Source organism: Haliaeetus leucocephalus, unplaced genomic scaffold (genome assembly GCF_000737465.1).
Source record: "Haliaeetus leucocephalus isolate CR32 unplaced genomic scaffold, Haliaeetus_leucocephalus-4.0 Scaffold848, whole genome shotgun sequence".
NCBI classification, from domain to species: domain Eukaryota; kingdom Metazoa; phylum Chordata; class Aves; order Accipitriformes; family Accipitridae; genus Haliaeetus; species Haliaeetus leucocephalus.
In genome coordinates, this window is record NW_010973284.1 from 4,695,421 (window position 1) to 4,712,770 (window position 17,350).

Genomic DNA, 17,350 nt, shown 5'->3' on the forward strand with positions numbered 1-17,350 from the left:
TCAGATATCCCACATGCCAGCTTCTTCTTGGGAAATGAACTATACAAAGAGATAGGCCTTCTGTTATACCTGCAAAGCGGCAAGACTCGTATTTGTTTTGGTCTCTATGATAGGAATTACGTGACCCATGATCTTCTGCACTGCACATCCTAAATTACCCTCAAGATTTTTTCACCACTGGAGCTGACAGTCTTAAGTCTTTCAAATTTTCTTGACTCTAACAGTGGATGACCAGCACACAATCACATTAAAACGCTATAATAAAAAATGCACCAAAAGGAAATAATACCAACATACAACTATTAGCCTCATAGCAAAGGCCTAAAAATCAGAGAGCATGTAAAGAACCAGAATAATAACTTTTTATCATGCTGTCCTGTGTAGACTACCCTTTCAATATGAAACTGTGAACATAGACATTTCAGTAAACTCTTACTAAACAAAATAGTAAAGTAGTTTCTTATAGTCCTCATCAAAAATATATATGAAAGACTCCTAAGATGAAAGTCACAAGGGGCATGATCAAACTGAAACCAAACATTGCTCATTCAGCCTGATAAAAATCAGACATCCAGAAAATGTCATTTTCCCACAGCATGACAACATGGAATTACATATCACCTGGACAGATTAATTTATTAGATCTAGTGTTCCTAAAGACTTCCTTCAACCCCAAGAAACAATGGTCAAGTCCACATATTGTTCCAGCTCCCTTTAGCGATCTTTGTATTATTTGCCCCTGAGAGGAAGAAGTCAAGCACCTTAGCTGTAATGAACAGTTTGTTCAGAGAGTTCAGCAATAGCTGTATTTTTAACTGATGAGATCTGACTACAGCACAGACTGAGGAAGACTTTGCCCACTTCCCACTATTCCCCAAACAAAATAAGACACATCTTTGCTCTAAAACAAGGCAATGACTCTTAATAAAAACCAAAACAACAAAATGCTAAAAATACTCCACCATATTCTACATAAGATATAAATCCATATAGAGAGGTGTATGTGTATAAATATATACCCATAAGCATACATAAGAATACATGCATTTCAAGTACATATCCCTGAGCCATAATATTCTAGAGCAGAACTTGCCTCTTACCTTTTTCTCTTATATATATGTTAAGAAACGAATGACCCTGTGCCTACTCATGATGACTGCAGCACAACCAGCCAGTTCTGCTGAATCAGTGTGTTCTACTTGATCCTAGAAAGAAAATATAAACACGTATTTTATGATTGGTAATTCTGCCACAAACCATGTTTTTTCAACACATGACTGCAGCTAGCACGGGCACATTTGGCAAATGCTGCAAGCCTTCAAATGATTTGGATTACACTTACAGCTTTAAATTCAGGGATCTATACACTATGCCACTATAGCACTCCAATATTCTGGTGAAAAAAAATTGCTAATAAAAAGCACATTGCTACCTACCTACTATTATTCTTCATTTAACTGTAAACCCACAGAATGAGGCAGCAACTCCAACTGTCCTTGTATTCCTGATGACCTTGACTGTAACAATTTATAAAACTAGCCTCTGAAGTTAATTATATTACACTACAATAGGCCTTCCAAAAATAAAGAGCTAGTAGCTTTGATACTCAACAAAAATTCACAGCCTTCTGAATTCTGTAAACTGTATTCATCAGCTTCCCACTGATTTTGTTACAGCTAAACAACTGGTTTTGTCTTCAAATTATTCCCCCTACAGTCTTAGGTTCCCTTCATTTCCTAAAGGCTGCTTCTCTCAAAAACCACAATAGCATCAACCTTCAATAGCAGGGAGAACCCAAGCAAATAAAAAAGGCTTCGGAAGAAACTGTCTTGTTCTCCTAACTACAGCATTTCTAGAGATCAGGTGCTCATTTTCACAGGCTGCATCCTAACAGTCAACATAGCTCAAAAATCCAACACAGTCATGAGCAAAGAAAAAAAGAGACTGGTTTAGGATGAACAGTGCAAAAAGAACAAGGAGCGAGCTAAGTCAAATTCATGTTTTAAGGTTTTCTGGTTCTGGTATTTGACCTATTAGGTAGTTGAAATATTTATTAGTGCTCTGATGAAGCAGCAGCATATGTTAGAAAAGAAAATCTTGAAACTCCAGCAAAATGAACACAGCTTAAAAAAAAAAAAAAAAATCAGTTCTCCATGCATGAAAGTGATATTCAGTGTTATACTACAATTTTCCCAGGGTTGTTTATTATTCTTTTCAGAAATAAGCTACAGTAATAATTCCAGGAAACTAATGAACTGAACAGTAGCACTCTTAGTAGTACTGTTTCCAAACTCAGAATAAAATCCCACAGCTTTGTATGCCAACAGAACCATTCCTGTAGGCAAGTAAAATTTCTGATGCCATCTATATTTCTAAGTCTATAAGCTAAGATGGATTTTGGATATTTGGCAAATAGTAGAAATTACTATATTACAAGGTTCTTCAGATAGGCTTTATATGCATGCATAAATGGAGGTGAGGGAAAAATTAATTCCACTGAAAGCCTTCAGAATTATGCGCTCTTTCAAAGGGATGTGAAGTACATGTGGCAGTGGGGCAAGGCTATCTGTACCACTACCATGTCCCCTCCTGGTCTGTAGGTGGAAGAAAATGGTTCCGTTTCCACAACCCCTTTGAAAAGATAGATCAATTAATGACAATTCTGTTTGTGATTTATGACAAGGCCTGCCAACTGCATCATGAACATCAAACACATTTCACATGAACAAGTTGGTCATACATTAACCACAAACTTCAATCTTTACCAATCAGAAATGGATCAGACCTAGCAACCTATAGCTGAAACATGCTGTGCTCTAAGCCAACAAGCCTTCTAGGCAAGTGATATTCAGGGCAACAGTACAGCTTTATTATTCATTGTTTTTATTCTGATCCACTTTCCTTGTTCCATTCTTCCCAGATAATAACTTTTTTGTCCGTAACCATTCAACGCAGAAGAACACAGATCCAATCAATCGCTACCAGTCTCCAAAGAAAGCTTTGAAGAGATACTACCTGGAGGTCCTAGAGCTTTTTGTTTACAATTCAACATTTACTCTCGGCAGCCATTTCCCCTTACAAAGATCAATGCAAAAATCAAAGCATGCTTACAGACATGAATGTAATATATTTAAACAAAAAGTAATTTTTAAAAGGTAAATTACAAGGTTGGATTTCCTGAAAAAATGAACAAGTTGACAAAAGAGCCAAATTCATTTTCCAGTAAGAATTTAATGTAAGAGAACTATATTAAAATAAAAATCAAGGACAAAAAGAATAACTACAAAGGAGAGTCAAGAATATTCACAACAATGTATAACCTAGTGATTATTAGGTTTTTCATAAATCATATACACTGGTAAAAAAGAGCTCCATCACACTTGAAAAAAATACATACACTTCCACCTAAAAATTATGTGCCTACTGAGACCTAAGATCATTATAAATGAAGGAGGACCAATGTCTCTGCTGTTCCAGTTTGCTTACTCTGAGCATTTCACAGTTCTTATCTCTTCTGCTGATGGTTGGCTGAACTCTTCTGTCTCCTGCCCTACAGTGGTATCACTCAGGTGCTACTTTGGTTATACCCTACATGTATGATTTCCCTCAGGAGCTCCAAGAGGGCGACTGCCAATTACTGCAAAAGCAAAACAGAAATTGAAGAGAAATTTGACAAGCAGAGACGTGCCCAGAATAAAGAGAGGATGAAGAATAGAAGAAAAGAGCTCTAAAAATATAAAATTAGAAATATCTTCCACAAAAAAGAATGTAAAAAATGTTTACAACATCAAATGGAAGTAATCTGAACCAGCACAAATTGGAATAGCTTATAATACATGGGAAGAGACTGAAAAAGAAGCAATTTTGATACTATGTTAAAAAAATGCGGAAAAAGCTCAAAGCATGAAGAGATGCTAAAAAATGCTTCCATCTACTGGCAAGGATCCAGCTCTTAACTACACTACAGATTCTCTATAATGTACTACCAGTGAGAAGATGTCTTTGAGTAGGCAGGAACACGTTTGCAGCCATTTTAAGGCACTTCATTATTGCTAGATTAGTTGAACTAGGCATTATCTTAAATGCAAACCCAGATTTCAATGCTGGTATCTTTAACTTCCTAGATTGTCTACACTCTGGAACTATCAGATGGGAGATTCAGAGAGTCTAGACAGGGGATGTATTCAGGTCTCAACTTTGCAAGAATGAAAACTACAACAAGAAATTAGCAGGGGTTTACATTAATAGGAAAACAGCATACTTAAGCAAGAGGGGAAACAAAGTTTCAGGACACAGGTCAGTTATACAATATGAAATATTTTACCTGATCAGTTAACCTGGAAGCTAAATCTTCACAAGTGGAAAAGATGGCATTTATTCATTCAAGTGATGAAATGCTTGGAATAATGGTACTTCACCATGCACCCAACAATTTTGTCACTTCATAATGGTTCCTTCTTGACCTCTCTCAAATGAAGCAGCAACTTGCAGTCAAGTTTCACGTGAATGTGTGTTTGTACTGTTTTTTAAGAATTAATGTAAGTAGAAAGACTAAATACTATGCAGGAACGCTCGTCCCACAAAGGCAGTCCTCCAGACCTGTCTCAGGATACGCTGTCACAACGGCACCCACAATCTACATGGACAGTGTATGTCCATACTAACTGAATGAAAGCAAGCTTCATTCTCCACTGCTGTTACCGTTCCTGAACACAACATTGACTCTCAAACATTTATTAATTCTGTACAAAGACAAAGTACAGGGCTCCTTCTACCTAGTGTGTGCCAAATAAAAGGAAGGGTGGGTGTTATAAAATGTTTTGTGACACAGCAACAGCAGTATCTGTCACACACATGAAGATGCCTGCAATGGCAAGGACTTCAGATTAGCCCCCAAATTAAACATTTCAACACGAATTGTTCTATTAATAAATTATACCAGCAGCCACACAATGCAAGCAGAAAAAAAAAATTGTTTTTTAAAATTTATTGAAGGAGACTCAGCAAATAACAACAGAATTTTTCAAAAATACCCTAAGAAACAGTTCAGGATTAGAAAATCCCATTAAAACTCACCATAAATCCATTTCATAAGAAATGCTAAAAACAGCAGCAAGAGATGAAATGTAACAAATATAAACAAGACACAGTTGCTGCTAATCCTTTTCCTGCACCAAAAGCTGAAGATGACCAAATACCCTCTGGTTTTATTTCCCATAATTCGCTGATGTTCCTACTACCCAATGTAAATTAACCAAAGAGCAGACTGGGGCATGGCAGGCTATTTCTGTGCAATACAATACTTCGTACCACCTCACTACCCATGAATGCTGACAAAAGATAAACTATTTCAATGTTGCAGTGGTTTGTCTTTTTTTCCAATCAACTGAACAAATAGAGATGGACAACACCCAAAGCAGAATACAGTCTCCCTAATTACTTCACTAATATTTGCATTTTTTCCCTTGACTTTTCCCCATGCCATTTTAAAGCTATTATTTTCACTTTTGTCTCCAGCCAAGTTTCCATAAGGAGACATTCACACATGCCAGAGCAGTAGTAAGGCAGTCAAAAGAGCAGCAACTTCAAAGAAGCGTCATACAACGTATCACAGTCAAAAGTAACGGGGAAACAAGAAAAATTACAGCAGCATTATCAACCTCTGTCCTCCAGTAAATAAGAGAAAGCAGCCCAACTGAAAAGGACACCTGCTTTATAACAGTTTACAGTAGAAAATAAATTCCATTTCCTACCCTTTTTACTATTTCAAGGAGAAAGAAATTGATTTATTTTCTTGACACAAAAAACAGCCTTGCCAAAAAGCCCGTACTTCCTCGGCACGCCGCAGAGGCAGGGCCCTCAGCACCTGGAGACAGGAACCATGCGTCCTCCTTACTTAACTACTTCTCCCTGCCTTGAAACATATCCATCCCTGGCTCTTTGGAAGAGCAAATAGATAGGTTTACACTGCAGTACTGCCCTTCCATGCAAGTTTTTCCAGAGGAATACAGATGGAAAAAAGAGAAAATCCTTTCCTGAGCTTACTCATATGCTCACAGAGCTCACTTCAAAATCTACTGTTTTATAAATCTAATGTTTTATAACACTTTGTTTCATACAACTCCCGAGTTCAAAATATTGTAAAACACCAAAAAAAATTAATGCACAGTGTATTAAACATAAATTTAATACGCAATCATGTTTCTTATCTTGTGCATAGATTCCATGTAATGTCATCAATGCAACAATGTGCTTTTTAAAAAAACCACTACATTTAACATACTGAACTGCAGCTGTTATTTAACTTTCTTCAAATACAAACTAAAGTAAAACAGAATAAATAGGTTTATGAGATGACTTTTTATGTTTCTGTATTTGAGAAACAAGGGGTTGACTATTAGAAGTTAATGTTTACCGGATTTGAAGAATAAAATTATTTGAAGTCACACACTATGTATCTCTGAGTGGATTAATCCTGTATTCCAACACTTTATTTTTCTTCTTTCTAATGTAGGGTAGAAAGAAGAGTGAATCCCAAATATACTGATCATTGTTTCAATGTTTCTTAGATTTGGGCAACAAGGGAAAAACTGACTAAGGTCCCCTAGAATCACTAATTAAATGCCTGCAATGGCCAAGGAACTGTCCTTTTTATAAAACCCACGAGGGGCTGATATTTGCAGGTGCCGTGAGCAAAATCTGTATCTGATAATAAAAGCAAGAATTGCCACGCAACCAGAATGGGACAGATGAAAAGGACAACGGGCAAAGAGGGAAACCACTTTGCTACCATTTACTAGCCCATCAATTCTGAGTTGTACCCACTGGGGAGAGAAGCTGCTAGAAGCGACACAATTTATGCACTCAGCTGCTCTTTAGAGAAAGGACAATCTGTACAGAAAAGAAGTCTGAAAGTCTATAGTCAGTTTCTTCTGAAGAGCAGAATCAGCTACTAAAGCTACCTATATCAACACACTTGGATACAACCTCTTTCCAACACTGCTGTGGTCATTTTTACTCATTTGATAGCTATGTAACATTAACAGTGTTCTAAAATCTTACACACACACACGTTTTTAAGAAATACCATTATTATAGACAGCAAACAGTTACTATTTCTCAAATCCTATGTTACGTAGAGCTGGATTACTATGCATCCCTGAAAATAAACTCAGAGATCTATAAATTTTTATCTCATACTCCCTTCAACCTGAAATCACCTCAAAGGAAGTAACTTTTAATTCCCATTTTTGTATTGACCTTTCTATTCATAACACGCCAAGATTAAACTTATACACACACACACAATACTAACACACTATGAAACACTGTTGTCTTGTCAAATGTAGCAAAGTTCACTCCCATGTTTGTGATCATGATCCAACTACATTGCTGATGCTCACAGTGCATTACACCTCAAGTCATCTGTAACTAGTAACTCTCTCAATACAACTCAATACATCCACAGCAACACTGTGTACTGAAACTGCTATTTCTGAGTATGATTCTTATTTATGCTGAGGTCCATTAACATGCTTTTAACAGTGCTGAAGGGACTAAGCACTAACCAACAGAAATGGTGAGTAACATGCATCCAGATTTGCTGTAAAGCTTTTTTTTCCCCCATTGTTCCAGTGGTGCAATATACCAATCAGGACATGTACTTAAAATTTATGTAATACTCAAAAAGTTCTAGTTATAAAACTTAAGTGCCCATAATTCTGTATCACTGTTGGCAGTCACAGGAGATAAAGGCTTAACAGATTAAAAAAATTAAAAATTTGAAAGCATTCATTACTAATGAGTCAAAATACAGTTTTCAGAAATCTTACAGAGCTCTAGGAACACCAAATCCTCCTAAACTCAGATGCAACATTTCTCAGATAGTCCGAAAATGAGAAACCTCTGCCACTTCTTTTGTCCACTGATACAGTAATTGATTCTGCTCACCCACAAATCCCTACCTCTTTTCTTTACCTTTCCTTCTTAGACTGTAGTATACTCTTGTGTTTTGTTTTCTTCACCTGTTAGTCTTCTTTTCCCCTCTCAAACACATTCCTTCCTCATTCACTTCTTCCTGCATCCGTTCTCTTTCCCCCTACCCATGCTTTCTTCCTTCTCTGACAAAAAAATTGAGAAACCCCATATGTTTCAACATCACTGTTCAGATCCACTGGTATAAACTGGTTGTAAATAACCTTATTAACCACATGATACTATTCCTCACTTCTAGGAATGGTGGGAAAAAACCCAACAGCAACGGTCATGTGTCCACTTTGCAAACATAAATCAAAGTCTTTAGACAAAACAGCTATCAAAAAAGAAAAAAAAAAAAGTGGCCAAAATAACAGTCAAATCATAACACATCATTGTAACTGTCAACCTCCCTTCTACCTATCCTCATAGTTATTTACTGTCATCATGGCTCCTTCATGAATTCATTTAAACCCTCAGCCTTTTAGACTGTGAAATACAATTTTTGACACATACACACACTGGATGTTCAACATCCAGGATCAGCACAGCTGCCTGCTTCCCTCAAGCATCTATGTATTTGAAACCTCTAGTTAAGACAAGTTTCATTAACTACATAGGAGCCACTATTTATACATTTCCTCTAAGTAGAGGGTACAACTGCATCTACAAGCCATCTGTACAGAAATGAAGCTTAATGGGGGAAAAAACAAAAAAAGAGTGAGAGAGAGAGAGAAAATATAACCACAAAGGGCATTATAGGAAAAAAATGAGGGAACAAAACCACTACATATACATACATACCTATTGCCCATGAGTCTCAAGAAACAATTTCTAATTCTCATCATAATAAAATCCATGTTCATTCTACAGGAGTACACAAAAAGAAAAAGAAAAAAAATCTCTGTGCAAATTCCAGCAATAGGTTAAAATGCATCTTACAGGTGACTTGTTAACTAAAACTAAGGTAAATATAATATAGAGGCTATTATGTCAGTACACTAATACAATTACTTGAAAGCATAAGAGTATGTAGGTACACTGACACTTAAAGTTAAGTAATGTCCTTTTAAAGTTACATTTCTAGAAGAAAAGAATCAAGAAAGAACTGTGAAATGCATGAATTTTACTGGGGTTTTATTCAGACTTCATCATTTATACAAAAACACAGAAATGAAATTCCTACAATCAATGCAATGTGATGTTTCAGTTAAGAGGCTGTTTCAATATATATACTATTTAAAGCAATCTGTTAATAACATAACCTAAGAAGTGGGCTTTGCACATCTTTCAAGTTCACCAAACAAGAGATCATTAAAATACTCATTTTTAATTAACCAATATAGCACTCACAATGTAACTTTGTAACATGATGACAACCAATATGCTCTGCTAAACTATCAAACTGGCCAGCAAACAGAAACTGTAGCTATATACTAAAGTATAAACCCCAAAAAGGGTGTAAATCAGATACCTGTGCCTTTCTCTATTAAACGCAAGTCTCAGGAGCAAGCTATAGCATGTATTTCTACAGTATTACAGAAGAACATGCAATTTCAAAAAAACTGCTAGATAAATGAAAAAAGATTAATAGACAAAGAAGGAACTTGCCTCTTACGCGATCTCAATTCATATTAAACGTTCATTTATCTGCATTACAGTGCAGACAGGAAATAAAAAATTACATTGACATGATTGGTTTGCTGGGTATATTTTAACCATGTAATTCTTGTGTCTCCCCCATGCTACAATGAAAACTCAGTATTCACAGTCTCAGTAACACAAATAAGAAGAGGACTTAGGTACTGGTAAGTGTTCAGTTACTATTGCTTTTCAATTGTTTTATCTTTAACCTGCTCTCCTACAGAAATGAAGATTATGGGATCATATTGTTCACTTACTATTCTTGATGCTCATCTTTCAAAAAAAAAAAAAGTTCATTAAAATTAGTATCTGCACAGTAAAAACAAATCCCAATGACTGTCCTCCAAGGAAAAGCAAGCTGCTATATGTATTTTTGGCAGCAACCTGCTGGGCAATCAATACCCACACAGCTCTGGAAAAAACAGAATTATGGTGTTATGTGAGAAAGCTGGAGTTATTGCAGACGGTGAAGGAAGGGAAGAGATACTAAGGGGTAAAAAGGATTTAAATCTACAGAAAAACAAGCTTCTTTCATTCCATTGATGGTATAACAACATGCTTACCAAGGGTACATATAACATCAGATTCAGTTTACACTATAAAACTCATTCAACACATCTTCTAATTCAAAACAAAACATAGTTCTCTACATCTCCAGCTCTTGTAAGAATTTCCCTGCTACTTACACAATCTTCCACAAATTCTAAAGCATTATGGGTGGAAAATAAGTCCTAGCCATCAGAAACAGATCTGGCTTTAGATACCCACTGTTTCAGCTACAGCAATGGGAGCTCCTTTATCACTGGACCAGCCCACGGCACTGACTCAATCCAAGAACCACTAAGTTCTTTTGAGCATCGGCTTAATCAAGCCCAGTTCTCAGTCCTCAGTCTTGCATGACATCAGGCAACATGCTCCTTGGATCTGTAACGTCCTAAAAAGACAGGTAAACATTATCCCTATTCAACAGTTAGTGGAAGTGACACACACAGAGATCCAAGGTATACGCTCTTCTCTTTCACATCATGCTTATTTAAGAAATCATCAGCATCAGATATCTACCCCTCTTCCGTGATAGATTACTGAGGCCCACTTGCCTTTCCTTCTCTACAACACCTGCAGAAAAAGCAGACGTGCTACCTCTTCAGTCACTGCACTTCCCAATCTGGCGTAGAAACAAAATTAATTTTATTTTGTTTAAATTGATATGCAAAGCTCAGAGCTGCAGAACTTGAAGAGGGAATACAAATTTAATTCTGCCAAGCATCTTCAGCAGATGACAGGGGCAGGGATTACCTAAGTCACCCCCACACAGATCACCAAAGTCTATCTCAGACATATTGGATGTACAGCACAGCCAAGATCAGAATGTGGTCTGAGCACAACACAGACCAGAGGAATCTAGATCACCAGAAACCGGCCCCCATGTTTTACTGCTAATGATACCATTCTTAAACCTTCCTCTTAAAATCCAACAATTCAAAAAAAAGAGGGGGGAGGGAGGGCAGGGAAGATACAAAAATCAAAGCTGTTACAGAAGAAAAGGAAACAGATGAGGGAACAGTTTCATTGTCCAGGTTAAAAGAAATGTAAGAAAAGGCTTCCAGTAATCTGACTGGCCAACCAATCAAGCAATAAATTTTATGCATATTCACATGATTTGCTAATTCTTCTTGAATTTATAACAACTATATACACTATAAATTCACAGTTTCAAATGGCTTGGCCTTTATTTTAGTTATCCTAAATCAATCTTCAAGATCCCACTTGGAGTGCAAACAGGTAAGTCAACACGTACGCCGAGTTCAAAGCAGAGTTTTGACACTACAAAACAGAATCTGGAAACAGAGGAGCTCCTCTAATAGTCAGTGTCATTCACAGATAAAGAAGCTATTATGCAATTTAGAAAGCTCTTTGATCTGCTTCTTATACTGAACATTACCAACTCCTTTTAAGTTCACATTGTACTTTTTAGAAAAATGTACCAGTGTATGTTCCTCCATTGATAATCTTATATGAATTTTCTAATGTATTTCACCCATCTTACTTCCCGAAATAAAATTTTAAACTTGGAGTGAAACATAAATGTTGTACTCAGAGCACATGTATAAAGATTTAGTTCTATTATTTATAAAAAAAGGCTTCAGTATACCATAGAAGTAAATAAAACCTTTCCTATTACAGTAATTTTTAAAATTGCAAGAATCCAGAAGTAAGGCTTATAAGTATTACTAGGGAAGCTATGGCACTTCTAGAATTGATAGAGCACACATGAATCTCTGACACAAGTATGGCCTAATTTCAACTTATCATCTGATAGGAAACGACCTCTGGATTCTTTGTACACTGGGAAGAGGGACGGACAGGTTCCTCCCAGCTACCACTTCACTAATAAAAAAAAGGCACTGAACTCAAGACATAGTAAATATTTTGCCTTTTTATGCAGGCCCACAACTGCTCTTTGGCAAAATTGAAGAAGTCAGTAAGTAAGACTCACAATGAAACATTACCAGTAAGTATAGTCATAATTTGGTAGATAGCATTTCTTTTCTAACTCTTGATTGGACAAGGGATTTTCTCAACACAAGCAAAGGCTCAAAACATTTCCAGCATCTCTGATCATGCCTAATTCCTCTGTTGCTAATGAAGAATAGCTAAAATAGTTACCAAACTGAAATCTACAACACAGAAGTATTTTCATAGCAGAAAAAAACAGTTCCAGCTTTGTCTATGTAAGGCTTTAGTGCTTTTTTCTTACTACTGTGAATGTCATTCAGCTCAAGCCAGGCGAAAAAACAGGAAGACACTATCAAAGACACATTACTGCATTATTTTCTATACAAAGCCATACCCTAAACCAGGGTGCAGCATCACTATCTTAAGTATCAGTTGATGCCTCAAGCTTCCACTAGAATGCTTTCCACCTTTGTTACTATGTTGGAACGAAAACAGTAACAGAAAACCAACAAAACAATTTTAAGAAAAATTATTAACTGGCAATACCATTTCCAATTGTAAAGTCCTACTCAACTTCATTATGCAATCAATCTCTTAAATTCATCAAGCTTCCTGCTGATATTAAAAGGAGGGGGGAAAAGTACAGAAAACAGAAGCAAAATATATACTAGTAGCATGCAATACAATTCTTGAAAGAAAAACCTAGACAATCCTAGCAGAGCATGCCAGAATGCTTCTGGACCTTCAGTGTATTCCCTTAAACAACTGATACTATGGTGACCCCACTGACATGTAAGATAGATTTGTAGCTTCAGTTGCCATCAAAATATCAGAGGTGTAAGCAGTATTAACACATATAGCAAACAAGACAAAGATATTTTTATATTCTATGTACAACATAGAGACAGAATATAGAGGGTACAGCCATTAGCATTATCTGCAAATAATTCAGTATGAAGGTTAGTAATTGCTACTTAAGAACATAGAGACAAATGAAAAAACAATGCAGGTGGAAATCCAACACTGAAGTCCATGTTTTCATTTGCTTAATGTACAGTGGACACTGGGGATAGAATATGTGAAAAGTTTAACATATGGACACCAAAACTTCAAAGCGTAACATATGCTCAGACTGCCACATATTGACATTTCCAAATTATCAAAGTTTACATGGAAGAAAAACAACATTAAAGTTTCTTTAAGCTCTCTCCTCACTGGCCTTCATAACTAAGACAACTATTGCCTTAGTTTATACTTAGACTGAAGATATCACGCAAGCTATTCAGATAGCACTCTAGCTAAACACTTTCTAAAACACAGAAAATCTACAGATTGTGACCCCACACCTGTTTTTCAGTTTATCACTTTTTTTTTTTTTTTGCCTCTTTTTTTACTGTAATAGAACTATGCCTGTGTAAAATTCAACTGACTGGATCTGCTTCTTTAAGTCAACTCCCACTTGAACAGATCTGGATGAAAGAATACAGATGGAACAATTTATCCAGTGTTGTCACCCATAAGTTCCTGGCCACGCGCTGTTTGTCTTTAAACCATGTTTTTAAATTAATTAGATTTCTCCAGTAACAACCTTTAAAATAGTTTAAGTGACCCTTTATGGATTTCTTCTACCATTCACCTTCAGCCTATTTGATGCTGATGTAGTAGTTGGAGGGCTGTTATTTCCGAAAAATAAGTATCAATACTACACATTTCTACTCATGTCTTCTAGCAATATAATAGCAATATAATTACTGTTGTAATATTCCAGCAATAAACAATACTGGAAAGATTCAGTGAAAGAATACATATAAACTTGCCTTAAAGTTATTTTTCCTGTTCCACCCATCTGCTATGGCAGTCTGAATAGTAGCATTCCTAAATATCCCAAACTCTGCATGTGTATGATGCAAAAGGGAGGAAACATCATAAAGCACATTCAAGAAACAAATACATGTCAAAGACAAAACCACCGAGTGCAGTATTCCATTAATTGCAATGAAAAGGTCCTGGGATCTGCAATGTCTTGTAATTTTCTCTAGAACCTAACATTTAAAGGAATGACGTAGTTTAATACCCTAGGTATGACACTCACACTCATTCCTTCCCACAAACACTAGCCAAGAATTACACTCATTAAGATTTAACAGGGCACCTTAAAATCTACAAATATTCAATGTCTAAAAAGAATCTTAACAGATAAATTAAAAGAAATTCTGTTATGCTTTAGTTTCAATTAAGTGAAACCCAGCCAACTAAACAATAAGTAGGAAAGTACTTTATTTGTCTGTAAAAATAGAATCATTTGTATCTATTAAATAAATAATTCTTTATATATAAAATACATATTTGTATGTATTATGATAATGGTAATCTACTTTTATCACACTCATTTTTCAAAGTGTGCTATTCTTTTGATAACTATATAGCGTGTTTTGCTCTAGTTGCTGGTCAAATAAATTTGTACAAATATGTATCCTGAATTCTAAATTAAGTAGAAACTACTATGTCAGTGACGGATCCTTGATATATCTTTTAAAACTTCCCATCCATTTACATTAATTGATGCAATTTTCCCAGTGCTGCAAGATGTAGCCAACACAAAAGTAAAAGCTGTTTCTATCAACTAAACCTCAATACTTTAACTTACTTTCAGCCATTTACTCTTGACTATGTATTTCTTATCAATACAAAAAGCTTTGTAAACTTTTAGTATCCTTGCACAGACACATTTCTCAATGCTTCACAAAAACAACAGGAGGGAAAACTGAGCATGTTAGTTCACATTTCTGTTCATTTCAAAGCTCAAGTCTCATAAAGAATCACAAATAGAGCTCTAAAACAGGCCACCTTTCAATTTCTTTAGAGACTTCAATCTCAATCACATTAAAAAAAAAACAAACAGTAGCTTTTATATAAAACTTTCAAAGTAGTCTATGAATATACTGGTGTCTTCCAACAATGCTCTGGACAAGGTCGCCGATTCATCAGCACACAGACTAACCGTGCACTGAAACTATTATCCCTCATCTGATTTTCTGTCAGGAAACTCACTTTTATTTGGAAGATTCTCAGCTTAGTGCATCAAAAGATTTTTCTGATCAACAAAACATGAATACACAACAACTTCTTCCCATAATCTATTTCTTTTGGGCCAACTTTTATTCAAAAGCAAAACTTCACTCTAATACTCTTGCAAAATAATTTCCAGGTAATTTTTTTATAGACGGCCTGTAAACCCAAAAACTAGCAAGCTATTTTCTGCTAAAGTTGGCACAGCTAGTGGACAGGCAACGACAGACATTAAAAGCTTATCATTCTTTGGCCACAAGTTTTAATACTGCATCTTTGTTCAGTCTCTACCTTTGTTTCCTGAGAAAATCACAGTCAGACTTTATGCCAAACTAAAAAAAAAAACTGTATTTCGTCTCAGTCTTAGCCTGAGGCCTCAGATCCTGAAATGTGTGTTTGAAAGTATTTAATCCCTAGCCTAATAACTGACTCAAAGCTAACACACAAAAATAACACCCAATATCACGACTCAGCAATGCAGTTTTAGGGTGTTTTTCTTCCTTTTTCACACACTAAAGAAGGCACCATAAAGCAATGGACAATTAGAGAATCAATCACAATGTGTCAGAACATGGTAACTTGTTAGGTGTAGATCAGGGCTTGAGTTAGAGAGAAGCTGGTTTGAGATTTTAGGCCCTTATTCAGCTTCCATTTCGGATTCCCCAAACCTCTGAAGAGATTTTTAATTTTGTCTCTCTTGGGTCAAGGAGACTGTTCTCATTTCATATCACATGCCATAACTTTATAAAAAGAAATGCACTACTGGGTTCGGGCAGTAACAAAGGATTTTGATGTTGTTTCAACGACTGAAGGTGTATCTAAAATCTGGATCCATTCCACGCAATCAAAAATGGATTATAAAACTTAATAAAAGTTAATTACAACGTTTTAAAACATTGTCTAGTCAGTAAAATGCTGCCCAAAGAAAATAAAAGCTTTTATTCAAGTGGAGCATCTTTTTCATTATTATTTTACTTGTTCCTACAGGGCCCTTTCCAGTTTTGGATTCAGCCTGGACCAAAATATTGAGGGCAGTGTTATTCAGAAATTCTAATCCAATACAACCACACTTAATAAAAAGATTGCCGGAATTCAGTCAACTTCTAATATTTGAACTGAATGAAAATATGTGTAAAAATTAAACCCTCCAAAAAACCTCTGTCACAAAATAATCAGGACTATCTTGTCTATAAATAAACAAGATAGTTAACACGAAAACATAAAGTCTATCAATTCCCATCTGCTACTTGTTTCTCAGTCTGGTTAACAAGATAAAAACAGTTCTTCAGCCACCCTCCATCACACGCACCTATTTAACCGTAACGTTTATGAGCAAGTAAGTAACCCACCTCTGCAAAAAGTCTGACATGCCAAGAGTGCCAGTTATTCTTAGAGCGAGACATGACCACAGTTTCACGTAATTAGAGATGTTATAAAACGCATCCCGCCCGCTCGCCCCATCCCCCTCCACCACTACCACCATTGCAGGAGTGACTTGTTACACATCGCGATGAGCACAGTAACATGCCCTGCCCGGGGAAGGAGCGGAGATCAGGCCATAAAAAGGGCACGAGATGCAAACAGGGATCCTCCCCTCTCCGGGCCGGCAGCCGAGGCTGCCCGCTGCCTCCCGTGCCCACGGCGCGGCCCGGGGCCGCCGGCCGGCCCGGGGAACAGCCTCGCCTTGCCCCGCACCGGCACCGGCGGCACACGGGGGTCCCTGAAGGGGAGGGGGGGCCCGATGGAGGGCGGCGAGAGCTCTTTCCCCTTCTCCAGGATGGCCGGCGCGGGGGGGGAAAGGTGGCCCGGCCCCGCCGGGCGAGGGGGTCAGCCAGTCCAGGCACCCGGGGAGGGGGCTCGGAGGACCAGCCGCTGAGGGCTGAGGGGCGATCGCTGCCTTCCCCCTCGGCGGCGAGGCGCCTCTCCCCTTGGCGGCGTGCGGGGCACAAGGGCGGCGGGCTGAGAGGGGGCACCCGGAGCCCCCAGGCCCTGGGCCGGGGCGGTGTCGGCGATACGGCGGCTCTGCTGAGGCGGCGGAGCCCTCCCCGCCCGCCCGCCCGCGGGGCCTCGCTCCGGGCGGCAGGGGCCTGGGGAGCGGGATACCCCGGCCTCCCGGGCCTGGGGGCGGAGGGCTGGGCGCCGCTCACTCACCTCGGGAGGCAGCAGGCGCCGCCGGGTCTGCATGGCGAGGGGGATCCCCCGGCGC

The 17,350-nt window shown here is 37.7% G+C and overlaps 1 protein-coding gene across 3 annotated transcripts in view; it reads right to left on the reverse strand.

Moving 5' to 3' along the window:
- The window catches only part of ZFYVE9 (zinc finger, FYVE domain containing 9), a 66,003-nt gene extending 48,653 nt beyond the window's left edge, over positions 1 to 17,350 (reverse strand). For 2 of the 3 annotated variants that reach the window (XM_010582379.1, XM_010582377.1), the window contains exons 1-2: positions 17,296 to 17,313; positions 1,101 to 1,205 (exon numbers count right to left, since the gene is read on the reverse strand). The gene's annotated coding sequence lies outside the window, so the exon portion shown is untranslated. Of the gene's footprint in view, positions 1 to 1,100; positions 1,206 to 17,295 lie in introns of all 3 variants that reach the window. The other variant, XM_010582378.1, reaches the window with a different exon arrangement.